The sequence below is a fragment of the Bombina bombina genome, chromosome 3, assembly GCF_027579735.1.
Source record: "Bombina bombina isolate aBomBom1 chromosome 3, aBomBom1.pri, whole genome shotgun sequence".
Taxonomy (NCBI): Eukaryota; Metazoa; Chordata; class Amphibia; order Anura; family Bombinatoridae; genus Bombina; species Bombina bombina.
The window spans coordinates 999,417,625-999,443,301 of NC_069501.1; the positions used below are offsets into that span (position 1 = coordinate 999,417,625).

General features: G+C 41.5%; 1 protein-coding gene across 2 annotated transcripts in view; it reads right to left on the reverse strand.

The window, feature by feature from the left end:
* LOC128654295 (retinol dehydrogenase 16) overlaps positions 1-25,298 on the reverse strand; it is a 75,190-nt gene extending 49,892 nt beyond the window's left edge. The window contains exon 1 of one of the 2 annotated variants that reach the window (XM_053708151.1): positions 25,202-25,298. The gene's annotated coding sequence lies outside the window, so the exon portion shown is untranslated. Of the gene's footprint in view, positions 1-23,662; positions 23,775-25,201 lie in introns of those variants that run through there. The other variant, XM_053708152.1, reaches the window with a different exon arrangement.
* Positions 25,299-25,677: the final 379 nt, after the last annotated feature.

A 25,677-nucleotide genomic window follows, 5' to 3' on the forward strand; every position in this document is an offset into this window, starting at 1 on the left:
GATAGTCCATAGCATGTGTGATATAATTCTTGCCACTAGGAAGAGGCCAAGAAACCAAACAATAACTTAAATTCCCTCCCATCTGCCATCTCAGTTTAATGCATAGCTGAGCAGAGAATAGGAAACTTATCGGTAGGAAAGACCTTTCTTTCGTATAATTATGTTAGTCCATAGGGTCCATAACATGTGGGATTAATACTCAAGCATTTGCCCATGTTACGGAATGGGTGGGACAATTTTCTGGCAGTTCCTGTTTATAAGACACTGCGGTTTGAAGGACTGTCCTGCCAAAAGCTGCTTGTGAAGAAGCAAATACATCAAAGTGGTTACATTTTAAAAAGATATGTAGAGAAGACCGTGTTGCAGCTTTGCAAATGTGCTCCAAAGATGCATCATTTTTGAAAACCCAGGAAGTTGCAACTGATCTTGTAGAATGGGCTGTGATACTCTTCGGGTGCAACTTGCCTGCTACCAAGTAAGCCTTATAAATTACCTAAATTAAAAGAGAGAAGCGCTCAACCTGGGAACGAACAATAGCATAATAGCTTGTTCTATGGCTAGTTACCACCCTAGAAGCAGCCTCTTTTTGCTCAATGTGTGCCTTTCACAGAAAAGAACTTTCCTGTAGCATATCAGTCTGATCCTGACTTCACAGTACAGTCCAGCCCCGAAATACCAGGCAATCCCTTTCTGAACAAGAGAAACAGCAAAACCCCAGACGTACGTTTCGGCCTATTGTGGGCCTCGTCAGTGAGGTGCAGCCATATCCCTCTAGGCACACTGAGCAACGGGTCCACGTCTGGATTCCCGCATCACACTTAGGGAGACTTCCCTAAGTGTCATAATTTGCATAAATTAAAAGAGAGAAGCGCTCAACCTGGGAACGAACAATAGCATAATAGCTTGTTCTATGGCTAGTTACCACCCTAGAAGCAGCCTCTTTTTGCTCAATGTGTGCCTTTCACAGAAAAGAACTTTCCTGTAGCATATCAGTCTGATCCTGACTTCACAGTACAGTCCAGCCCCGAAATACCAGGCAATCCCTTTCTGAACAAGAGAAACAGCAAAACCCCAGACGTACGTTTCGGCCTATTGTGGGCCTCGTCAGTGAGGTGCAGCCATATCCCTCTAGGCACACTGAGCAACGGGTCCACGTCTGGATTCCCGCATCACACTTAGGGAGACTTCCCTAAGTGTCATAATTTGCATAAATTAAAAGAGAGAAGCGCTCAACCTGGGAACGAACAATAGCATAATAGCTTGTTCTATGGCTAGTTACCACCCTAGAAGCAGCCTCTTTTTGCTCAATGTGTGCCTTTCACAGAAAAGAACTTTCCTGTAGCATATCAGTCTGATCCTGACTTCACAGTACAGTCCAGCCCCGAAATACCAGGCAATCCCTCTCTGAACAAGAGAAACAGCAAAACCCCAGACGTACGTTTCGGCCTATTGTGGGCCTCGTCAGTGAGGTGCAGCCATATCCCTCTAGGCACACTGAGCAACGGGTCCACGTCTGGATTCCCGCATCACACTTAGGGAGACTTCCCTAAGTGTCATAATTTGCATAAATTAAAAGAGAGAAGCGCTCAACCTGGGAACGAACAATAGCATAATAGCTTGTTCTATGGCTAGTTACCACCCTAGAAGCAGCCTCTTTTTTCTCAATGTGTGCCTTTCACAGAAAAGAACTTTCCTGTAGCATATCAGTCTGATCCTGACTTCACAGTACAGTCCAGCCCCGAAATACCAGGCAATCCCTTTCTGAACAAGAGAAACAGCAAAACCCCAGACGTACGTTTCGGCCTATTGTGGGCCTCGTCAGTGAGGTGCAGCCATATCCCTCTAGGCACACTGAGCAACGGGTCCACGTCTGGATTCCCGCATCACACTTAGGGAGACTTCCCTAAGTGTCATAATTTGCATAAATTAAAAGAGAGAAGCGCTCAACCTGGGAACGAACAATAGCATAATAGCTTGTTCTATGGCTAGTTACCACCCTAGAAGCAGCCTCTTTTTGCTCAATGTGTGCCTTTCACAGAAAAGAACTTTCCTGTAGCATATCAGTCTGATCCTGACTTCACAGTACAGTCCAGCCCCGAAATACCAGGCAATCCCTTTCTGAACAAGAGAAACAGCAAAACCCCAGACGTACGTTTCGGCCTATTGTGGGCCTCGTCAGTGAGGTGCAGCCATATCCCTCTAGGCACACTGAGCAACGGGTCCACGTCTGGATTCCCGCATCACACTTAGGGAGCGCTTCTCTCTTTTTATTTATGCAAATTATGACACTTAGGGAAGTCTCCCTAAGTGTGATGCGGGAATCCAGACGTGGACCCGTTGCTCAGTGTGCCTAGAGGGATATGGCTGCACCTCACTGACGAGGCCCACAATAGGCCGAAACGTACGTCTGGGGTTTTGCTGTTTCTCTTGTTCAGAGAGGGATTGCCTGGTATTTCGGGGCTGGACTGTATTGTGAAGTCAGGATCAGACTGATATGCTACAGGAAAGTTCTTCTCTGTGAAAGGCACATATTGAGCAAAAAGAGGCTGCTTCTAGGGTGGTAACTAGCCATAGAACAAGCTATTATGCTATTGTTCGTTCCCAGGTTGAGCGCTTCTCTCTTTTTATTTATGCAAATTATGACACTTAGGGAAGTCTCCCTAAGTGTGATGCGGGAATCCAGACGTGGACCCGTTGCTCAGTGTGCCTAGAGGGATATGGCTGCACCTCACTGACGAGGCCCACAATAGGCCGAAACGTACGTCTGGGGTTTTGCTGTTTCTCTTGTTCAGAGAGGGATTGCCTGGTATTTCGGGGCTGGACTGTACTGTGAAGTCAGGATCAGACTGATATGCTACAGGAAAGTTCTTCTCTGTGAAAGGCACATATTGAGCAAAAAGAGGCTGCTTCTAGGGTGGTAACTAGCCATAGAACAAGCTATTATGCTATTGTTCGTTCCCAGGTTGAGCGCTTCTCTCTTTTTATTTATGCAAATTATGACACTTAGGGAAGTCTCCCTAAGTGTGATGCGGGAATCCAGACGTGGAGCCGTTGCTCAGTGTGCCTAGAGGGATATGGCTGCACCTCACTGACGAGGCCCACAATAGGCCGAAACGTACGTCTGGGGTTTTGCTGTTTCTCTTGTTCAGAGAGGGATTGCCTGGTATTTCGGGACTGGACTGTACTGTGAAGTCAGGATCAGACTGATATGCTACAGGAAAGTTCTTCTCTATGAAAGGCACATATTGAGCAAAAAGAGGCTGCTTCTAGGGTGGTAACTAGCCATAGAACAAGCTATTATGCTATTGTTCGTTCCCAGGTTGAGCGCTTCTCTCTTTTTATTTATGCAAATTATGACACTTAGGGAAGTCTCCCTAAGTGTGATGCGGGAATCCAGACGTGGACCCGTTGCTCAGTGTGCCTAGAGGGATATGGCTGCACCTCACTGACGAGGCCCACAATAGGCCGAAACGTACGTCTGGGGTTTTGCTGTTTCTCTTGTTCAGAGAGGGATTGCCTGGTATTTCGGGGCTGGACTGTACTGTGAAGTCAGGATCAGACTGATATGCTACAGGAAAGTTCTTCTCTGTGAAAGGCACATATTGAGCAAAAAGAGGCTGCTTCTAGGGTGGTAACTAGCCATAGAACAAGCTATTATGCTATTGTTCGTTCCCAGGTTGAGCGCTTCTCTCTTTTTATTTATGCAAATTATGACACTTAGGGAAGTCTCCCTAAGTGTGATGCGGGAATCCAGACGTGGACCCGTTGCTCAGTGTGCCTAGAGGGATATGGCTGCACCTCACTGACGAGGCCCACAATAGGCCGAAACGTACGTCTGGGGTTTTGCTGTTTCTCTTGTTCAGAGAGGGATTGCCTGGTATTTCGGGGCTGGACTGTACTGTGAAGTCAGGATCAGACTGATATGCTACAGGAAAGTTCTTCTCTGTGAAAGGCACATATTGAGCAAAAAGAGGCTGCTTCTAGGGTGGTAACTAGCCATAGAACAAGCTATTATGCTATTGTTCGTTCCCAGGTTGAGCGCTTCTCTCTTTTTATTTATGCAAATTATGACACTTAGGGAAGTCTCCCTAAGTGTGATGCGGGAATCCAGACGTGGACCCGTTGCTCAGTGTGCCTAGAGGGATATGGCTGCACCTCACTGACGAGGCCCACAATAGGCCGAAACGTACGTCTGGGGTTTTGCTGTTTCTCTTGTTCAGAGAGGGATTGCCTGGTATTTCGGGGCTGGACTGTACTGTGAAGTCAGGATCAGACTGATATGCTACAGGAAAGTTCTTCTCTGTGAAAGGCACATATTGAGCAAAAAGAGGCTGCTTCTAGGGTGGTAACTAGCCATAGAACAAGCTATTATGCTATTGTTCGTTCCCAGGTTGAGCGCTTCTCTCTTTTTATTTATGCAAATTATGACACTTAGGGAAGTCTCCCTAAGTGTGATGCAGGAATCCAGACGTGGACCCGTTGCTCAGTGTGCCTAGAGGGATATGGCTGCACCTCACTGACGAGGCCCACAATAGGCCGAAACGTACGTCTGGGGTTTTGCTGTTTCTCTTGTTCAGAGAGGGATTGCCTGGTATTTCGGGGCTGGACTGTACTGTGAAGTCAGGATCAGACTGATATGCTACAGGAAAGTTCTTCTCTGTGAAAGGCACATATTGAGCAAAAAGAGGCTGCTTCTAGGGTGGTAACTAGCCATAGAACAAGCTATTATGCTATTGTTCGTTCCCAGGTTGAGCGCTTCTCTCTTTTTATTTATGCAAATTATGACACTTAGGGAAGTCTCCCTAAGTGTGATGCGGGAATCCAGACGTGGACCCGTTGCTCAGTGTGCCTAGAGGGATATGGCTGCACCTCACTGACGAGGCCCACAATAGGCCGAAACGTACGTCTGGGGTTTTGCTGTTTCTCTTGTTCAGAGAGGGATTGCCTGGTATTTCGGGGCTGGACTGTACTGTGAAGTCAGGATCAGACTGATATGCTACAGGAAAGTTCTTCTCTGTGAAAGGCACATATTGAGCAAAAAGAGGCTGCTTCTAGGGTGGTAACTAGCCATAGAACAAGCTATTATGCTATTGTTCGTTCCCAGGTTGAGCGCTTCTCTCTTTTTATTTATGCAAATTATGACACTTAAGGAAGTCTCCCTAAGTGTGATGCGGGAATCCAGACGTGGACCCGTTGCTCAGTGTGCCTAGAGGGATATGGCTGCACCTCACTGACGAGGCCCACAATAGGCCGAAACGTACGTCTGGGGTTTTGCTGTTTCTCTTGTTCAGAGAGGGATTGCCTGGTATTTCGGGGCTGGACTGTACTGTGAAGTCAGGATCAGACTGATATGCTACAGGAAAGTTCTTCTCTGTGAAAGGCACATATTGAGCAAAAAGAGGCTGCTTCTAGGGTGGTAACTAGCCATAGAACAAGCTATTATGCTATTGTTCGTTCCCAGGTTGAGCGCTTCTCTCTTTTTATTTATGCAAATTATGACACTTAGGGAAGTCTCCCTAAGTGTGATGCGGGAATCCAGACGTGGACCCGTTGCTCAGTGTGCCTAGAGGGATATGGCTGCACCTCACTGACGAGGCCCACAATAGGCCGAAACGTACGTCTGGGGTTTTGCTGTTTCTCTTGTTCAGAGAGGGATTGCCTGGTATTTCGGGGCTGGACTGTACTGTGAAGTCAGGATCAGACTGATATGCTACAGGAAAGTTCTTCTCTGTGAAAGGCACATATTGAGCAAAAAGAGGCTGCTTCTAGGGTGGTAACTAGCCATAGAACAAGCTATTATGCTATTGTTCGTTCCCAGGTTGAGCGCTTCTCTCTTTTTATTTATGCAAATTATGACACTTAGGGAAGTCTCCCTAAGTGTGATGCAGGAATCCAGACGTGGACCCGTTGCTCAGTGTGCCTAGAGGGATATGGCTGCACCTCACTGACGAGGCCCACAATAGGCCGAAACGTACGTCTGGGGTTTTGCTGTTTCTCTTGTTCAGAGAGGGATTGCCTGGTATTTCGGGGCTGGACTGTACTGTGAAGTCAGGATCAGACTGATATGCTACAGGAAAGTTCTTCTCTGTGAAAGGCACATATTGAGCAAAAAGAGGCTGCTTCTAGGGTGGTAACTAGCCATAGAACAAGCTATTATGCTATTGTTCGTTCCCAGGTTGAGCGCTTCTCTCTTTTTATTTATGCAAATTATGACACTTAGGGAAGTCTCCCTAAGTGTGATGCGGGAATCCAGACGTGGACCCGTTGCTCATTGTTCCTAGAGGGATATGGCTGCACCTCACTGACGAGGCCCACAATAGGCCGAAACGTACGTCTGGGGTTTTGCTGTTTCTCTTGTTCAGAGAGGAATAGCCTGGTATTTCGGGGCTGGACTGTACTGTGAAGTCAGGATCAGACTGATATGCTACAGGAAAGTTCTTCTCTGTGAAAGGCACATATTGAGCAAAAAGAGGCTGCTTCTAGGGTGGTAACTAGCCATAGAACAAGCTATTATGCTATTGTTCGTTCACAGGTTGAGCGCTTCTCTCTTTTTATTTATCTTATAAATTACCTGTTTGAGCCAAAAGGCCAAAGTATAGTAGTAGCCTTCTGCCCTTTACGAGTCCAGAGTAATAAGCAAATAAGCTGGAAGATTGTCTGAACTCCTTAGTAGTTTGAAGATAAAACATCAATGCTCTGACTACATCAAAATTATGTAAAAGTTGTTTCTTAGAATTAGTAGGATCTGGCCACAAAGAAGGATTGATATTTTCCAAATAATCTACCTTAGAAAGAAAATCATATTTAGTACCAAGCACAGCTTTATCTTTCTGAAAAACAAAAAATGGAGAATAACAGGATAAAGCTTATAACTCAGAAACTCTCCTAGCTGAGGAAATTGCTAACAAGAAAACTAGAAAAGCACTTTTCAGGATAACAGTTTGATATCAAAGGAATGCATTGGTTCAAAGGGAGACCTTGCAGAACAGAAAGAACTAAATTCAAATTCCAGGGCGGAGAAATATGTCTTACAACTGGAATAATTCTTACTAGTGCCTGGACAAAAGTTTGAACGCCAGGAAGTTTAGCTAACTTTCTATGAAAGAGAACAGATAAAGCAGAAATTTGACTTTTTAAAGAGCTAGCAGACAAACCCTTGTCAAGGCCATCTTTGAAAAACTGATGAATTCTAGGAATTCTAAAGGAATACAAAGAAAATCCTCTGGTAGAGCACCATTCAAAGAATGCCCTCCAAATTTTGTGATAAATAATTTGCGTAACTGATTCATGCCAGAAAACCTGAGTGCAAATAACCGAATCAGAGAACCCTCTCTGATTTAAAACTAGGCTTTGGACACTTCTTGCATAGCCAGTGGACTGTAGGTACCCCCTTGATGATTTATGTAGGCCACCACCATGAGATTGTCCGACTGGAAACGGTTAAGTCTTTCCTCTTTTAAGAGGGGCCAGGACCAAAGAGCCAGAAGAATCACTCAGAGTTCCAGAATGTTGTCCTCTGAGAATTTTAGACCACGCCCCAGCTTGAAAGACTGGCATCTCATGTCACAATAGCCCAAGATAGGTGAAGAAAGGACGCCCAAATGCTCAAAGAAGGACTTTGTATCCACCAAGAGAGAGATTGTCTGACAGGCAAATCCAGAGCAATCTCTGTTCTAATTGCAAATAATTATTTGACCACTGATTGAGCATAGACAGTTGAAGGGGTAGAAAGTGGAGGCGGGCAAAGGGAACTGCATCCAAAGCCACAACTGTAAGACCCACTACCTCCATGATTCCGTTATAAGCATTGTGACTGAATCTATGATGGCTCCTAGAAAGGACTCCCTTGTAGCTGGAGATAAAGAGCTCTTTGGAACATTGATTCTCCAACCATGGTCTTTGAGGGAAGATAGTAGCCTTGGAGTATGGGTAATAACTAGAGGCAGTGAAGGAGACTGTACACTTATCGTCCAGATAAGGGGCAATTGAGATCCCATGAGCTCTGATAACTGCCAACAATGGTCCTTCCTTCGGGAAGATCAAGGAGCTATAGCCAGACAAAAGGGCAAAAAAATTGTAGTTTTTGTCTAGGAATGCAAACCTTAGGAATTGCTGGTGATCCTTGTGGATAGGGATGTGCAGGTATGCATCCTTGAGGTCTATAGTAGAAATTAGTTGACCCTGTTGGATTAAGGGTACAATTGTGCAAATTGTTTCCATCTTGAAAGTTGGAACCCCTCTAATGCATTTCTGGAGGTCTTCAGCAGAGGATTTTTCCAAAACCATTTTGTATAGAGAATCACACCAGAGGGCCCCTGCCATAGCCACACAGGTGATAGACACTGTTGGTTTAAACAGAAGACCTGTCTGAAGGAAGAGTTTTCTCAAGAAAGACTATTTTGCGGTCCATTGGATCCCTGAAAGAGGTGCTATCCTCCATGGGGATGGTAGTGATTTGGCAAGAGTTAAAATAGCCAACCTTGGGTATGGTTTCCCATAATCCCACGTTCTGCTCTGGAAATGGGTACATTCTTTTAAACCTGTAAGAAGGAGCAAATGGAATACCATTTGTTCCTATTCTTTAGTTATATAGTCAGAGACCAAATCTGGAACCTGAAACACCTCTGGAATCTTAGGAGGAGCTTTGAAAACAACATTTAACTGATTTACAGGTTTATTTTCAGCAAGTTTTTTCCTCAGAAATACCCAGAGTTCTCAGTACCTCATGCAACAAGGTGCAGAAATGCTCTACTTTAAATCTGAAAGCATTGTCAAATTCAGGGTCAGGGACAGGGTCCTGTTCACCAGATGACACTTCCCCATCTCAGAGTCAGAGATCTGAAGCAGGACAAGAATTTGAGATTGAGGGTAAGGAGTTTGCATGTTCATATCAAGAGAGTGAGGGAAATCATCAGATTTGGTTTACGCTTACTTATTTTGAAGATAGCTGCTAAATATTCTGCCATAGACCTGTGTAAATTATCTTTAAACCTAGGAGAAAAGTCAGTAGAGGCTCCCTGAGTAATATATAGATGAACAGGATATAATTCCTTAGAGAAAGTAGAGGGATGCAGCTGATTCACAAGCAGCAATGGTACACAACTATTGCAAAGTTGACTGACCTGGGACACTGGAATAGACTTGCAAAACTGACACAAAAATGTACAGGGAGAGGTATCAGTATGACCCTCTTCCAGAATGTTTGACATAGTTTCAGTGGGGACAGATTCTTTGGGTTTCACTATGTGCAAAATTTGCAAGTATAACAGATTATGATCAACACACATACACTGAGAGGGGTCAAATTATTAATGTATAAACTTATAGTCCATGTTTCTCTTCTGGTGCAGGCATTTTGTGTATGGACTTAGTTTTGTCTGGGTTAGTCTTGACACCTTTATCTGTGAGAAAGTAGCCTACATATGGCATCTCGGAGACCCTGAAGCAACATTTAGTTGGGTTAAAGGGACACTGAACCTAAATTTTTTCTTTCGTGATTCAGAAAAAGCATTACATTTTAAGCAACTTTTTAATTTACTCCTATTATCAGATTTTCTTCATTCTCTTGGTATCTTTATTTGAAATGCAAGAATGTAAGTTTAGATGCCAGCCCATTTTTGCTGAACAACCTGGGTTGTCCTTGCCGATTGGTGGATACATTTATCCACCAATAAAAAATTGCTGTCCAGAGTACAGAACCAAAAAAAGCTTAGATGCCTTCTTTTTCAAATAAAAATAGCAAGAGAGCGAAGAAAAATTGATAATAGGAGTAAATTAGAAAGTTGCTTAAAATTGCATGCGCTATCTGAATCATGAAAGAACAAATTTGGATTCAGTGTGGTACGCATTTAAGCCGTTGGTCATGTTCCTCAGCAGAAGAGCATATGCTGTCGGCATTTATCATTGAACCAGCAGTTCTTGTGAACTGCTGGTGCAATACCGCCCCCTGCAGATTTGCCACTAGCAGGGGGTGTCAATTAACCCAATCATATTCGATCGGGTTGATTTCTGTTCGCCGCCTCAGAGCAGGCGGACAGGTTATGGAGCAGCGGTCTTTAGACACTTGCCAATTTACACCCCTGACACCTTCAAAGTTCATGAAGGGTAAGGTATTATATAGGCCATATCATAAACAGATTGACAAAATGCACCAAGTGACCCCCTGGGTACCTACGCCCCTCCAGTGACAGGAGCATAAATTGAGGCTGATTTGAGCAGAAAAAGGCAGACAGATGCTTTGAAGGGCTTTTCCTTCCCAGCTGCAGCTCCGGCGTGAGGAGAAAAATACAGCAAAGGTAAGGGAGCAGGGCTACTGCTTGGAACAGTGCCAATACCTCAGCGAGGCTATAAACAGTTAAAAAGCCCTTATTAAAGTTTTAGTGAATAAACATAAAGACATGCCCCAAAAATATTCCATATATTGTGCATAGGCTAGTGAGGGAACCGCTGATTGCACAGAGCAGTGGTTTTCTTAAACGGTCCATAAGGGGTCAGTGAATTTGCGCTTAAGAAATCACGAATACAACATTGTTAACAAAATATGTGTACCTTATATCTTACACTATCTTACCTGTGCAGTTTTCATAGATTTAATACGGTTCAGACAAAATGAAGACAAATTATTAGAAAGTATTCAAGGATTCAATTTAATTTTAAACATTACCAGTAAATCATTTGTGCACCTCAAGAAATGTATTAGATAAAGACTAATTCAGCCTTTTTGCCATTGCAATTTCTTTTTCACTTGCAGAGCTGATGAACAAAGGTCATTTTAAATAAAATATTCTCAATTATGATACACTAGTGACGTGTGGTGAGATCAGAGGCTAGTGAGGCACTGGCTATGATACGCCCGAGAAGCACATATATGGACCCAATAGAGTTAGCTTAAATTTACTATTAAATTGGCAGGTTGCACAATGACTCATTACTGGATCATGTAAATGTTCACAGTCTTTATAAGCAATGTGTATAGATTCTGCACTTCTAAAACCAATAAAGCTTTTATCAGCATCAAACATTTTGCCTTTATTTAACACACAACGCATTCTCTGTATAGTAGTTAAATGAGCAGCACCAGGGGAGAGAGGGTCCTGCTGAGAGTTGCACTGTTTTAGTCGGCTCTTATGAAGATGAACTACAAACAGCTGGGCTCATAGGCTTACATGCTATGGGGTTTTAGGGGATAGCAGTGGAGATAGGAAGGTTAGTGTAGGTTGTAAGCGTCCCTGAATAGTAGAGTCTTCAGGGAGCACTTGAAGCTTTTAAAACTAGGGGAGATTCTTGTGGAGCAAGGCAGAGAGTCCTAAGGGATGTAGGGCATTTATATATGTTTTAGGAAAAATATTTTGACAGTGGGAGAGCAGGCTTCTAATAGCCTGCGGGCTGTGTCTGTGCTGTGGTAAGTGGCTTACCTGAGGTAGCACCCCTCTACTGGATTACCAGTCACCAAACTGCAGCAGTGTCCAGTAGATAGCACATCCAGTGCTTTTACAAGTATAGCAGAGGATTTTTGAGGAATACCCTATATCCCTGCATCATTCAGCTTGCTGGAAATGAAAACCTCTATCCTCATCCTTGTCCTGGGAGACCAAGAACAAAATCTAAGGAGAGGTGGGAGGGAATTTAAAGGGACACTGAACCCAATTTTTTTCTTTTGTGATTCAGATAGAGCATGCCATTTTAAGCAACTTTCAAATTTACTCCTATCATCAATTTGTCTTCGTTTTCTTGCTATCTTTATTTGAAAAGGAGGCATCTAAGCTTTTTTTTTTCGTTCAGGACTCTGGACAGCACTTTTTAATTGGTGGATGAATTTATCCACCAATAAGCAAGGACAACCCAGGTTGTTCACCAAAAATGGGCCGGCATCTAAACTTACATTCTTGCATTTCAAATAAAGATACCAAGAGAATGAAGAAAATTTGATTATAGGAGTAAATTAGAAAGTTGCTTAAAATGTTATGCTCTATCTGAATCACGAAAGAAAAAAATTGTGTTCAGTGTCCCTTTAAGCTCTTTTGTGGGTTCTTGGCCTCCTCCTAGTGGCGGGAATTATATCCTACATGGTATGGACCCTATTGACTATCATCATTATATGAAATAAATACTTCTATCAACTTTTCACAATTAATACTTATTGAAACACTTCATTTACACTTTAGACATCATAATCCAAGGCAGTGGTAAAACATTGCTAACTGGCAATACATACACCATAAATGAATTTGCGCTTAAGAAATCACGAATACAACATTGTTAACAAAATATGTGTACCTTATATCTTACACTATCTTACCTGTGCAGTTTTCATAGATTTAATACGGTTCAGACAAAATGAAGACAAATTATTAGAAAGTATTCAAGGATTCAATTTAATTTTAAACATTACCAGTAAATCATTTGTGCACCTCAAGAAATGTATTAGATAAAGACTAATTCAGCCTTTTTGCCATTGCAATTTCTTTTTCACTTGCAGAGCTGATGAACAAAGGTAATTTTAAATAAAATATTCTCAATTATGATACACTAGTGACGTGCGGTGAGATCAGAGGCTAGTGAGGCACTGGCTATGATACGCCCGAGAAGCACATATATGGACCCAATAGAGTTAGCTTAAATTTACTATTAAATTGGCAGGTTGCACAATGACTCATTACTGGATCATGTAAATGTTCACAGTCTTTATAAGCAATGTGTATAGATTCTGCACTTCTAAAACCAATAAAGCTTTTATCAGCATCAAACATTTTGCCTTTATTTAACACACAACGCATTCTCTGTATAGTAGTTAAATGAGCAGCACCAGGGGAGAGAGGGTCCTGCTGAGAGTTGCACTGTTGTAGTCGGCTCTTATGAAGATGAACTACAAACAGCTGGGCTCATAGGCTTACATGCTATGGGGTTTTAGGGGATAGCAGTGGAGATAGGAAGGTTAGTGTAGGTTGTAAGCGTCCCTGAATAGTAGAGTCTTCAGGGAGCACTTGAAGCTTTTAAAACTAGGGGAGATTCTTGTGGAGCGAGGCAGAGAGTTCCATAAGATGGGAGCCAATCTGGAGAAATCTTGAAGACGGGAATGTGAGGAGGTAATGAGAGGAGGAGAGTAGGAGATCATGAGCGGAGCGAAGGGGACGGGAGGGAGAGTATCTGGAGACAAGGTCTGAGATGTAGGGGAGAGCAGTGCAATTGAGGGCTTTGTGTGTCAGAGTGAGAATTTTGTGTTTAATCCTGGAGGCAAGAGAAAGCCAGTGAAGGGATTGGCAAAGAGGTGCGGCAGATGAAGAGCAACGTGCAAGAAAGATGAGCCTGGCAGAGGCATTCATTATGGATTGTAAAGGAGCTAGGTGGCAGCTAGGGAGAAAAAGTTGCAGTAGTCAAGATGGGAAAGGATGAGACAGTGGATTAAAATCTTTGTTGTGTCTTGTGTAAGGAAATGTCTAATTTTAGTGATGTTTTTAAGGTGGAAGCGGCAGGCTTTAGCCAAGGACTGAATGTGAACAGTGAAAGAAAGATCTGAGTCCAGTGTGACCCCAAGACATCGGGCATGTGAGGATGGGTAATGATGGAGTTATCAACAGTTATAGAGACATGGGGGGTGGAGATTTTGGAAGAAGGGGGGAAAATAAGGAACTCAGTTTTGGAGAGATTTAGCTTGAGGTAGTGAGAGGACATCCAAGATGAGATATGAGAGAGACAGTTAGTGACACGGATTAGCAAGGAAGGAGGTATTTCTGGTGCAGAGAGGTAGATTTAAGTATTGTCAACATTCAAATGATAATGAAACCCATAGGACTTTATTAAGGAACCTAGTGAGGACGTGTAGATTGAGATGAGAAGGGGACCAAGGACAGAGCCCTGTGGTACCCCCAACAGAAAGAGGCAACAGGACAGAGGATGCCCATGAGAAGGCTACACTAAAGGTATGGTTAGACAGATAGGAAGAGAACCAAGAGAGAGCTGGGTCACAGATGCCGAAGGATTGGAGGGTATGGAGCAAAAGAGGGTGGTCGACAGTATCAAAGGCTGCAGACAGATCAAGGAGGATAAGTAGAGAGAAGTGGCCTTTTGATTTTGCTGTACGTAGGTAGTTGGTAACCTTAACAATTGCTGTCTCTGTTGAGTGAATGGGGTGAAATCCAGATTGCAGTGGGTCAAGGAGGGAGTTTAGTGTAAGGAAATGGGATAGACGTGCATATACTAGCTTTTCAAGAAGTTTTGAGGCAAGAGGTAGTAGGGAAATAGGGTGGTAGTTGGATGGGGAGGTTGGATCGAGAGAAGGTTTTTTGAGGATAGGTGTGACTAATGCATGCTTAAGAGATGTGGGAACTATACCAGTGCTGAGGGAGAGGTTGAAGACATGTGTGGGTATAGGGGTAAAGGTAGAAGAGAGGGAGGGGAGTAGTTGTGAGGGGATGGGGTCGAGGGGACAGGTAGTGAGGTGAGAGGATAGTATAAAGGCAGAAACTTCATCCTCTAACAGAGGCAAAAGAGCTAAATTTATGTGGGTTTTGGATGATTGTGAGATTTTGGGGGGGAGGGAGACCAGTAGTATGCTGAGAGCTGATTTCATTTCTGATGGAGTTGATTTTGTTGTTGAAGTAGCTGGCAAAATCATGGGCTGAGAGAAAAGTTGTGGTGGGAGGTGGGGGTGGACGGAGTAGAGTATTGAATGTGGAGAACAGACGTTTTGGGTTTGAAGAAAGAGTAGAGATATGCGTGGAGAAGTAGTGTTGCTTATATAGATTAAGGGCAGAATAGTAAGAGTTCAAGATGAACTTATAGTGATGAAAGTCAGCAGAACTCCAGTGTCGCTCAGCAGTACGGGAACATCTGCGTAGTTACTGTGTCAGAGGAGTATACCAGGGCTGAGGATGAGTGTTTGTTTTCAGAGTTTTGGTAGGTGGGGCCATGTTATCAAGGACCGATGTAAGGGTGGAGTTATAGTGGCAGATGGATTCATCAGGACAGGAAAAAGAGGGGATGGAAGAGAGAAGAGGTTGGAGAGAGCTAGCAAGCTGTTGCTGATCTAATGACTTGATTCTTCTGTGAAGTTTAGTGTGAGGAGTAGAAGGGGGGAGAGTTGTAGGGAGGGAGGTGATGGTACAAGCAAGGAGGAGGTGGTCAGAAAGAGGGAAAGGGAAGTTTGTGAAGTTTGAGATAGTGCATCGATAACTGAAAATCAGATCAATGGAGTGACCATCTTTGTGAGTGGGAGAGTCAGTCCATTGTGACCGGCCGAAAGAGAAAGTGAGTTGCAGAAGTTGTTTTACAGAGGAGGCAGTGAGATTATCAACAGGGAGGTTGAAGTCACCGAGAATGAGGGCAGGGGTATCCGAGGAAAGGAAGTAAGGTAACCAGGCGCAAATGTGATCTAGAAAAAGAGTTGCGTAACCAGGGGGCGATATATGACTGCAACGCGTATAGAGAGGGGAGAGAATAAGCGAATCATGTGTGTTTCAAATTAAGAAAATGTGAGGGAAGAGAAGGGCTGTATTTGTTGAAAAGTGCAACTAGAGGAAAGTAAAATACCAACACCACCTCCTTGTCTATTGTCAGATCTAGTAGTGTGGCTGAAGTGGAGACCCCCATGTGACAGTGCAGCAGAGCAAGCAGTGTCTGAAGGAGAGAGCTGGGTTTCTGTGAGAGCCAGAAGATTGAGAGAGTGGGAGATAAAGAGGTCATGGATAGAAGTGAGTTTGTTGCAAACAGAGCGAGAGGTCCATAGTGCAAAAGTGAAGGGGGTGGTGGCTCTAGATGCAAGAGGAATAAGATTAAGGTTACCAGAGTTTGGTTTTGAAGTCTATTGAAGGGCACACATGGGTGTGCAGGGCAAGGAAGTTGTGGGGGACCAGGATTGGGGGAGATGTCGCCAGCAGCTAGTATGAGCAAGAGGGAGAGTGACATAAAATGAGATGCGGTTTTGCAGTAGTGAGTTTTTGTGATGAGTTGCAAGGGGGAGAGAGAGTCTTTAGGAATGTGTGAAGTTCATGAATACAAAAGTAAGGTAAGGTTAAGAGAGATGGGCTAATGAGCAGTGCAGGTGGTGAGGGGTAAGGAGTAATTGAGTAATTGAGTAAAGTAGTTTGTTAAACAGACAAAAGGTGGTAAAAAGGAATATAAAGATATTTAGCATTTTTGCAAAATAGTCAAACAGTGTATACAACTTAGTATAAAAATAGCACTTGCCTTATCCCTTGTCCACTCCTTGTTGAATTCGTGTATAATTATTTGTGCCTCACTTATAAATGTTCACTTAAGAGATGTGAACAGATGATCTTACAATACTGCTATCAAAGCCTGCATTGCTAAACCTGCATTGCTTCCCTTAGCAGTGTTAAATTTATAGGCCCCAGTATTCAGCTGAATGCAATAAATTAGATAATGACCTGATCAAAGACAGTCAAAGGCCAATTGGGAAAAATTTGATTCAGGGTGAGATAAGAATTAAAAATAACAGACAATAGAATTGGGGGGGGGGGGGCTGTGGTTAAACCATTAGTGAAATTATAAATTTAGGAATTAAAACAAGTATTTGCAAAGTTTGAACATCACATAAATAAAGGCAAGATATCAGCAGGGTAAATACATAATTAATTATACAGACAAATGCAAAAAGAGAGGCTTGCAATCAGGGCCGCCATCAGGGGGTGACAGGGGTGACTCCTGTCAGGGGCCCAATGAGCCAGGGGGGCAGCCACCAAATAGCCAGCCAGATACTACAGCAGAGTGCTAATTGAGCATGGGAAATGTTATTACAAGGAGTAAAGTATTAGCATTTGAGAGGATTTCATAGGCCTAGATTTAGAGTTTGGCGTTAGCCGTGAAAACCAGCGTTAGAGGCTCCTAACGCTGGTTTTAGGCTACCGCCGGTATTTGGAGTCACTCAAAATAGGGTCTAACGCTCACTTTTCAGCCGCGACTTTTCCATACCGCAGATCCCCTTACGTCAATTGCGTATCCTATCTTTTCAATGGGATCTTTCTAACTCCGGTATTTAGAGTCGTGTCTGAAGTGAGCGTTAGACATCTAACGACAAAACTCCAGCCGCAGGAAAAAAGTCAGTAGTTAAGAGCTTTCTGGGCTAACGCCGGTTTCTAAAGCTCTTAACTACTGTACTCTAAAGTACACTAACACCCATAAACTACCTATGTACCCCTAAACCGAGGTCCCCCCACATCGCCGACACTCAAATAAATTTTTTAACCCCTAATCTGCCGACCGCCACCTACGTTATCCTTATGTACACCTAATCTGCTGCCCCTAACACCGCCGACCCCTATATTATATTTATTAACCCCTAATCTGCCCCCCTCAACGTCGCCTCCACCTGCCTACACTTATTAACCCCTAATCTGCCGAGCTGACCTGAGCGCTACTATAATAAAGTTATTAACCCCTAATCCGCCTCACTAACCCTATAATAAATAGTATTAACCCCTAATCTGCCCTCCCTAACATCGCCGACACCTAACTTCAATTATTAACCCCTAATCTGCCGACCGGAGCTCACCGCTATTCTAATAAATGGATTAACCCCTAAAGCTAAGTCTAACCCTAACACTAACACCCCCCTAAGTTAAATATAATTTAAATCTAACGAAATTAATTATCTCTTATTAAATAAATTATTCCTATTTAAAGCTAAATACTTACCTGTAAAATAAATCCTAATATAGCTACAATATAAATTATAATTATATTATAGCTATTTTAGGATTAATATTTATTTTACAGGTAACTTTGTATTTATTTTAACCAGGTACAATAGCTATTAAATAGTTAAGAACTATTTAATAGCTAAAATAGTTAAAATAATTACAAATTTACCTGTAAAAGAAATCCTAACCTAAGTTAAAATTAAACCTAACACTATACTATCAATAAATTAATTAAATAAACTACCTACAATTACCTACAATTAACCTAACACTACACTATCAATAAATTAATTAAATACAATTGCTACAAATAAATACAATTAAATAAACTTGCTAAAGTACAAAAAATAAAAAAGAACTAAGTTACAAAAAATAAAAAAATATTTACAAACATAAGAAAAATATTACAACAATTTTAAACTAATTACACCTACTCTAAGCCCCCTAATAAAATAACAAAGCCCCCCAAAATAAAAAAATGCCCTACCCTATTCTAAATAACTAAAGTTCAAAGCTCTTTTACCTTACCAGCCCTGAACAGGGCCCTTTGCGGGGCATGCCCCAAGAAGTTCAGCTCTTTTGCCTGTAAAAGAAAAAATACAATACCCAAGCCCCCAACATTACAACCCACCACCCACATACCCCTAATCTAACCCAAACCCCCCTTAAATAAACCTAACACTAAGCCCCTGAAGATCTTCCTACCTTATCTTCACCATACCAGGTTCACCGATCCGTCCTGAAGAGCTCCTCCGATGTCCTGATCCAAGCCCAAGCGGGGGGCTGAAGAGGTCCATGATCCGGCTGAAGTCTTCATCCAAGCGGGAGCTGAAGAGGTCCATGATCCGGATGAAGTCTTCTATCAACGGCATCTTCAATCTTCTTTCTTCCGGATCCATCTTGCAGACCTCCGACGTGGAACATCCTGCTGGGCCGACGGACTAAAGACGAATGACGGTTCCTTTAAGGGACGTCATCCAAGATGGCGTCCCTCGAATTCCGATTGGCTGATAGGATTCTATCAGCCAATCGGAATTAAGGTAGGAATATTCTGATTGGCTGATGGAATCAGCCAATCAGAATCAAGTTCAATCCGATTGGCTGATCCAATCAGCCAATCAGATTGAGCTCGCATTCTATTTGCTGATCGGAACAGCCAATAGATTGCGAGCTCAATCTGATTGGCTGATTGAATCAGCCAATCGGATTGAACTTGAATCTGATTGGCTGATTCCATCAGCCAATCAGAATATTCCTAACTTAATTCCGATTGGCTGATAGAATCCTATCAGCCAATCGGAATTCGAGGGACGCCATCTTGGATGACGTCCCTTAAAGGAACCGTCATTCGTCTTTAGTCCGTCGGCCCAGCAGGATGTTCCGCGTTGGAGGTTTGCAAGATGGATCCGGAAGAAAGAAGATTGAAGATGCCGTTGATAGAAGACTTCATCCGGATCATGGACCTCTTCAGCTCCCGCTTGGATGAAGACTTCAGCCGGATCATGGACCTCTTCAGCCCCCCGCTTGGGCTTGGATCAGGACATCGGAGGAGCTCTTCAGGACGGATCGGTGAACCTGGTATGGTGAAGATAAGGTAGGAAGATCTTCAGGGGCTTAGTGTTAGGTTTATTTAAGGGGGGTTTGGGTTAGATTAGGGGTATGTGGGTGGTGGGTTGTAATGTTGGGGGGCTTGGGTATTGTATTTTTTCTTTTACAGGCAAAAGAGCTGAACTTCTTGGGGCATGCCCCGCAAAGGGCCCTGTTCAGGGCTGGTAAGGTAAAAGAGCTTTGAACTTTAGTTATTTAGAATAGGGTAGGGCATTTTTTTATTTTGGGGTTTTTTGTTATTTTATTAGGGGGCTTAGAGTAGGTGTAATTAGTTTAAAATTGTTGTAATATTTTTCTTATGTTTGTAAATATTTTTTTATTTTTTGTAACTTAGTTCTTTTTTATTTTTTGTACTTTAGCAAGTTTATTTAATTGTATTTATTTGTAGCAATTGTATTTAATTAATTTATTGATAGTGTAGTGTTAGGTTAATTGTAGGTAATTGTAGGTAGTTTATTTAATTAATTTATTGATAGTATAGTGTTAGGTTTAATTTTAACTTAGGTTAGGATTTCTTTTACAGGTAAATTTGTAATTATTTTAACTATTTTAGCTATTAAATAGTTCTTAACTATTTAATAGCTATTGTACCTGGTTAAAATAAATACAAAGTTACCTGTAAAATAAATATTAATCCTAAAATAGCTATAATATAATTATAATTTATATTGTAGCTATATTAGGATTTATTTTACAGGTAAGTATTTAGCTTTAAATAGGAATAATTTATTTAATAAGAGATAATTAATTTCGTTAGATTTAAATTATATTTAATTTAGGGGGGTGTTAGTGTTAGGGTTAGACTTAGCTTTAGGGGTTAATCCATTTATTAGAATAGCGGTGAGCTCCGGTCGGCAGATTAGGGGTTAATAATTGAAGTTAGGTGTCGGCGATGTTAGGGAGGGCAGATTAGGGGTTAATACTATTTATGATAGGGTTAGTGAGGCGGATTAGGGGTTAATAACTTTATTATAGTAGCGCTCAGGTCCGGTCGGCAGATTAGGGGTTAATAAGTGTAGGCAGGTGGAGGCGACGTTGTGGGGGGCAGATTAGGGGTTAATAAATATAATATAGGGGTCGGTGATGTTAGGGCAGCAGATTAGGGGTACATAGGGATAATGTAAGTAGCGGCGGTTTACGGAGCGGCAGATTAGGGGTTAAAAATAATATGCAGGTGTCAGCGATAGCGGGGGCGGCAGAATAGGGGTTAATAAGTGTAAGGTTAGGGGTGTTTAGACTCGGGGTACATGTTAGGGTGTTAGGTGCAGACGTAGAAGTGTTTCCCCATAGCAAACAATGGGGCTGCGTTAGGAGCTGAACGCAGCTTTTTTGCAGGTGTTAGGTTTTTTTTCAGCTCAAACAGCCCCATTGTTTCCTATGGGGGAATCGTGCACGAGCACGTTTTTGAGGCTGGCCGCTTGCGTAAGCAACTCTGGTATCGAGAGTTGAAGCTGCGTTAAAAATGCTCTACGCTCCTTTTTTGGAGCCTAACGCTGACATTATATGGACTCTCAATACCAGAGTTATTTTTATGGTGCGGCCAGAAAAAAGCCGGCGTTAGTTTTTCGGGTCGTTACCGACAAAACTCCAAATCTAGCCGTTAGTGTGCACTAAACCACTATGCTCAGTGTGAGACAGACTTGGCACTTTGTACAGTGTGTGTCTGAGTCAGACGGCAGATCACTTTCATTTGAAGGGGAGGTAGGACTTACTTAGCAAATGTTTTTTATTTCTTTGTGCAATTTTGGATTGTAACTTCAGTGTGGTAGTAGTTGTATGGTGGGGCTAGGGGTCCATAAAAACACATTTTTTTAGCAGCAGTGTATTTATGATTATTTGACAATGCTGTAGAAATTCTATATTTAAAACCATGCAGAAATGTTTCCTCCTCAATACACAAATGGTAGATGCCCTTTTGGCAGATATGCATTTTATATATATATATATATATATTACATTCCAGTTTACTGCCCCTTTATGCAAGGAGGCATTTTATCTAAGATTTTTACATCTGCATAAAATTTTATACTCTCAGACTAAGATTGCTCAGTGTTTGAAATGAGACAGGTTAACTTAAAGTTGTTCAGTTTACACTACAGCTGACTTAGTTTTGAAATACATACCAACAAGCCTAAATCCTGCATTTAACCAGATATAATGGTATGAGTGCCACAGCTTATGGTCCCACCAAGACCATATAGAGTACAGCATTTTCAAAATCCATAAGTACAGCTGACAGATGGGAAAATTTGTACACTATATTTGAAGTGGTGCTCTTGGTTGGGGAAAATGGGAAAAAAAAAAAACATATGTCAACCTTTTAAAGGTACTTTTCTTCATCTAGCCATCTACCCAGCTCATTAATGTACAATTTTGAATTCACAGAATTATTTTTGTTTGCACATTTACAAATATGATTTTTTAAAAAGTGATCTCTTAATTTCTGCATTTTTTTTATCATGCATGTCACACTGTGTATTTAGGGGATGCAAGGTGCATAAATGTTTCCTCCTGTGAGTGTTTCTGTGGGTGTATGTGTTTATGTCTTTGTGCTTTTGTGCTTTGATTTGTGTCTCTATGTGTATGTGTTTTTTATCTGTGGGTCTCTCTGTGAGGGTGGGTGTGTATGTCTTTGTGCATTTTCTGTGGATGTCTGTGAGGGTGTGTGCATATGTCTTTGAGCTTTTTCTATGGGTGTTTCTGTGAGGGTGTTTGTGTGTATGTATGTATGTATGTCTGTGTTTTCAGTGGGTGTCTCTGTGAGGGTGTGTGTATGTCTGTGTGTTTTCTGTGGATGTCTCAGTGAGGGTGTGTGTATGTATGTCTTTCTGTGTTTTTCATGTGGTTGTCTCTCTGTGTGTGTATGTCTTTGTGTGTTTTCTGTGGGTGTCTCTGTGTGTGTATGTGTGTATATGTCTTTGTGTGTTTTATGAGGCTGTCTCTGTCGATGTTTCCTTGGATGTATGTGCAAGTTTGTGTGTGTGTGTCCATTGTCTGTTCCTTTTTAGGACATTTTCACCTTACTACAAATTATTCACATCTTTCTACAGACTTTGAGACTAACAAGACCTTTCCGGAAGTAACCACTCCACCATTTAACATTTAAATTATTGTTTAGACAGTTCAGGGCCCTTCCTTTCAGCCACTGCATGCTGTTGTCATAATTTAGTTGTCATCTTCCTTTACAAAAAGATAATCAGAACTCCATATTTTGTTTTCTAAATCTCCTTTTTTTACAAAACTGTAGTTTACCTCATTACTTGTCAGGTCAATGTAAACAAGTGCTAAGTGTCTGTTTGGGTTTCTGTGTCTGAGTGTGTTTCTTTGCGTGTCTGCTAGAGTGTCTATATGTGAATCCTTATGTGTGAGTGTGTTTGTGTGTTTCAGTGTATGAGTGTGTCTGTGTGTGTGTATGTTACTACCTTTACAACATTTCCAAGTTTAAATAGACAATTAAGAATAAAGTGCATATACGTTTTAGTCACTTGGTCAAAAATTGCACATGTCAAAGGAGGGGGGCCCTGATCAATGGTTGAGTCAGGGGCCCCAAAATTTCTAGTGGCGGCCCTGCTTGCAATACATATGACACAAAAACAGGGACATTTGGCAGTATTTGAATGCAGGGATCAATTCACATACCAAAGAGTGAAATTATAAATTTAGGAATTAAAACAAGTATTTGCAAGGTTTGAACATCACATAAATAAAGGCAAGATATCAGCAGGGTAAATACATAATTAATTATACCGACAAATGCAAAAAGAGAGGCTTGCAATACATATGACACAAAAACAGGGACATTTGGCAGTATTTGAATGCAGGGATCAATTCACATACCAAAGAGAGACTTGTAGTACATATGACACAAAAAACAGAGAAATTTGGCAGGATTTGAATGCAGGGATCAATTCACATACCAAAAAGAGACTTAGGGATCAATTCACATACCAAAGAGAGACTTGTAGTACATATGACACAAAAACATTTATATCAGTCCCAGAAGAGTTCCTTTGTAAAGTGCAGGGAGATTGTTGCCGATCATGACACTTCTGGCTGTACTGCACACATTCCTGTTATGCAGAGAGGTGTCTACATGCTGCTGTTAGTATTGTTTATCCTGGTCTGACCCAACAATATGCCTCCTCCAAAATGCTGCACGTATGTATTCAAAACAGATGCACTGCAGCTCAAAGAGGAGGGTTAAAAATCTACGGATGCCAGCTAAAAAAATGCAAGGGGAATCTTTTTTAAAAAATAAATTAGCAGCTCTGGCTTAAAAAATACATGGATATGTGTGTAAAAAGTGCCACCTCCCCCTCAAACAGCTGCCGCTTCCAGTAGAGGTGATACACTTGTGAGTGCAGGGGAATTAATCTACCGCCATGATCACTACTCACCTAAACTTCAAAAGCCCTTGGTTCCACTTCTGGGCAGTCGGACAGACCACATCAAAATTAAGCCCAGGATGAGCAATGTTCTTTTACCCCTATTGGGTATTTAGAGTCTGCTATGGAAACTTGTACTGTAGTCTGTCACTACGTGTCCTGGCCCTCTTGGAAAGAAGAGAGCAACTGAAGGATACTCCTCCTCACTTACTGTCCTGACAGTGACAAACGTGGCTGTGGCTCCACCACTCCTAGCTACTCTCTCGTCATACACAGTCACAGTACAGTGCAGTCTAGGCACCCACTGGAAGCAGCTCCCTCCTGCTTGTACTATGTTTTCCGGCCTGACGCCGCGCAACGAGTATTCTGACGTCATGACTCAGCCAAGCCCAGCAAGCATGCCTCCCCAGCAGCGCTGATGCTGATTGGCTGTGGATCTAGCTCCATCATGGAGGCGGTTTTGAGAACCACCTCTATTGGAGTGTGTATTGGGCCCGATGAGACACCACTAAGTGGCGCTAGCTCTAAGGGCTCCATTTATCATTGTAATTTTCCCACATTTACGCCTATAAATATGCTGTTGGAATTGTTCTCCTATTTATCAAAGCAAAATACGCCAAAGAAATAAGCAAATACGACCGCTAAATTCTCCAACTCTATTCTCTCGTGCCTAGGTTCACATGTGCGCCAAAGAAAGCACAAAAAAGCCTTTTTTTGGTCGTATTTTTACAAATTTGCCTTACTAATTGCCAAAATTCAGATTTATCATTATTTTGCACCTTAAGAGAACCTAAAATTCTCCTACAAATACAACCACGAAAGTTCTCCAAAACCACTGTGGAGAACATTGAATTTACTCCACTTTTATCACGAGAGAAGATGGAATATTTCTTAATTTTGGCAGCAATAAGAATAAAATATGAATCAATGATGTCAATTTTCTTTTGATAATATATTTTTAAATCAATGAATGCGAAGATAACATAATTTTTTTTATTTTATGTTTTATAATAAATATATTATTTGAAAATAAAAATTTGGTGTCCTATTAATTTCTATTTGTAAAGGAAGACAAGCTTATCAGTCTAAAGCTAACAATAAATTATATCAAGTAGAGATGTGATACATGTCCAGAGTTATTAACATATTTTGGGTCACCACTAGCATTTTTGCATATCTATAGGAGTCATAAGTACTGCAGGGGGTGTGGAAGAAGATAAAGGTGTAGTTGTTTTAAACATCAGTTTTTATTAGTATAATTGTAGCATGTGTAAAAAAAATAATAAAGCTTTCTTACACATGACTAAAACCAAAAAATGCATTTATTGATTAACTTACATGTATTCTGTTACATGTTTTGTCATAATTTAAAAAGAAAATGATATATTTATTTTATTACATTAAAATTAAATTAGGTTTGTAATTAAATAATGAAATACACAGTTAAGGGTGGCTTAAACAAGTTAGATTTAAATAATAAAAAAAAAAAGTTAGAAAGGTTCTATACAAAAATCAAGAAAAAAAAATATAAAACACAGAAAAATAACTTACCTTTAGTGTAGCTTATTGTGAAGTGGTTTGTGTGTCCTTTGCTTGACAGTTGATCCTTGTTCTTTGAACAGTCATCCCTGAATACAGATTTTTTTTTTCTGTTTACAGCCAAATTCCTAACTTTGTGGGAACTGTGGACTGAAAATTCAAAACCCTGACAGTCGTACATTCTTTGTACACAGTTACAGCTCATTTATATCTATCCCTTACTGTCCACGGTAAATGAGATGAGAAAAAAACATATTCAAAAGACTTTTCAAGTGGCATTTCTCTGGACTGCAAAATAGTGCAACTTTTGCAATACCACGCTTAATTGCTGAAATATACTATATAAATAATGAATTAAAGGGGCAGTAAAGTCAAAATTAAACTTTCATGATTCAGATTATGCAATTTTCTAATTTCTTTTATCTAATTTGCTTTGTTCTTTTTCATTTGTTGAATAGCACCAGGAGCAGCAATACATTACTGGGAGC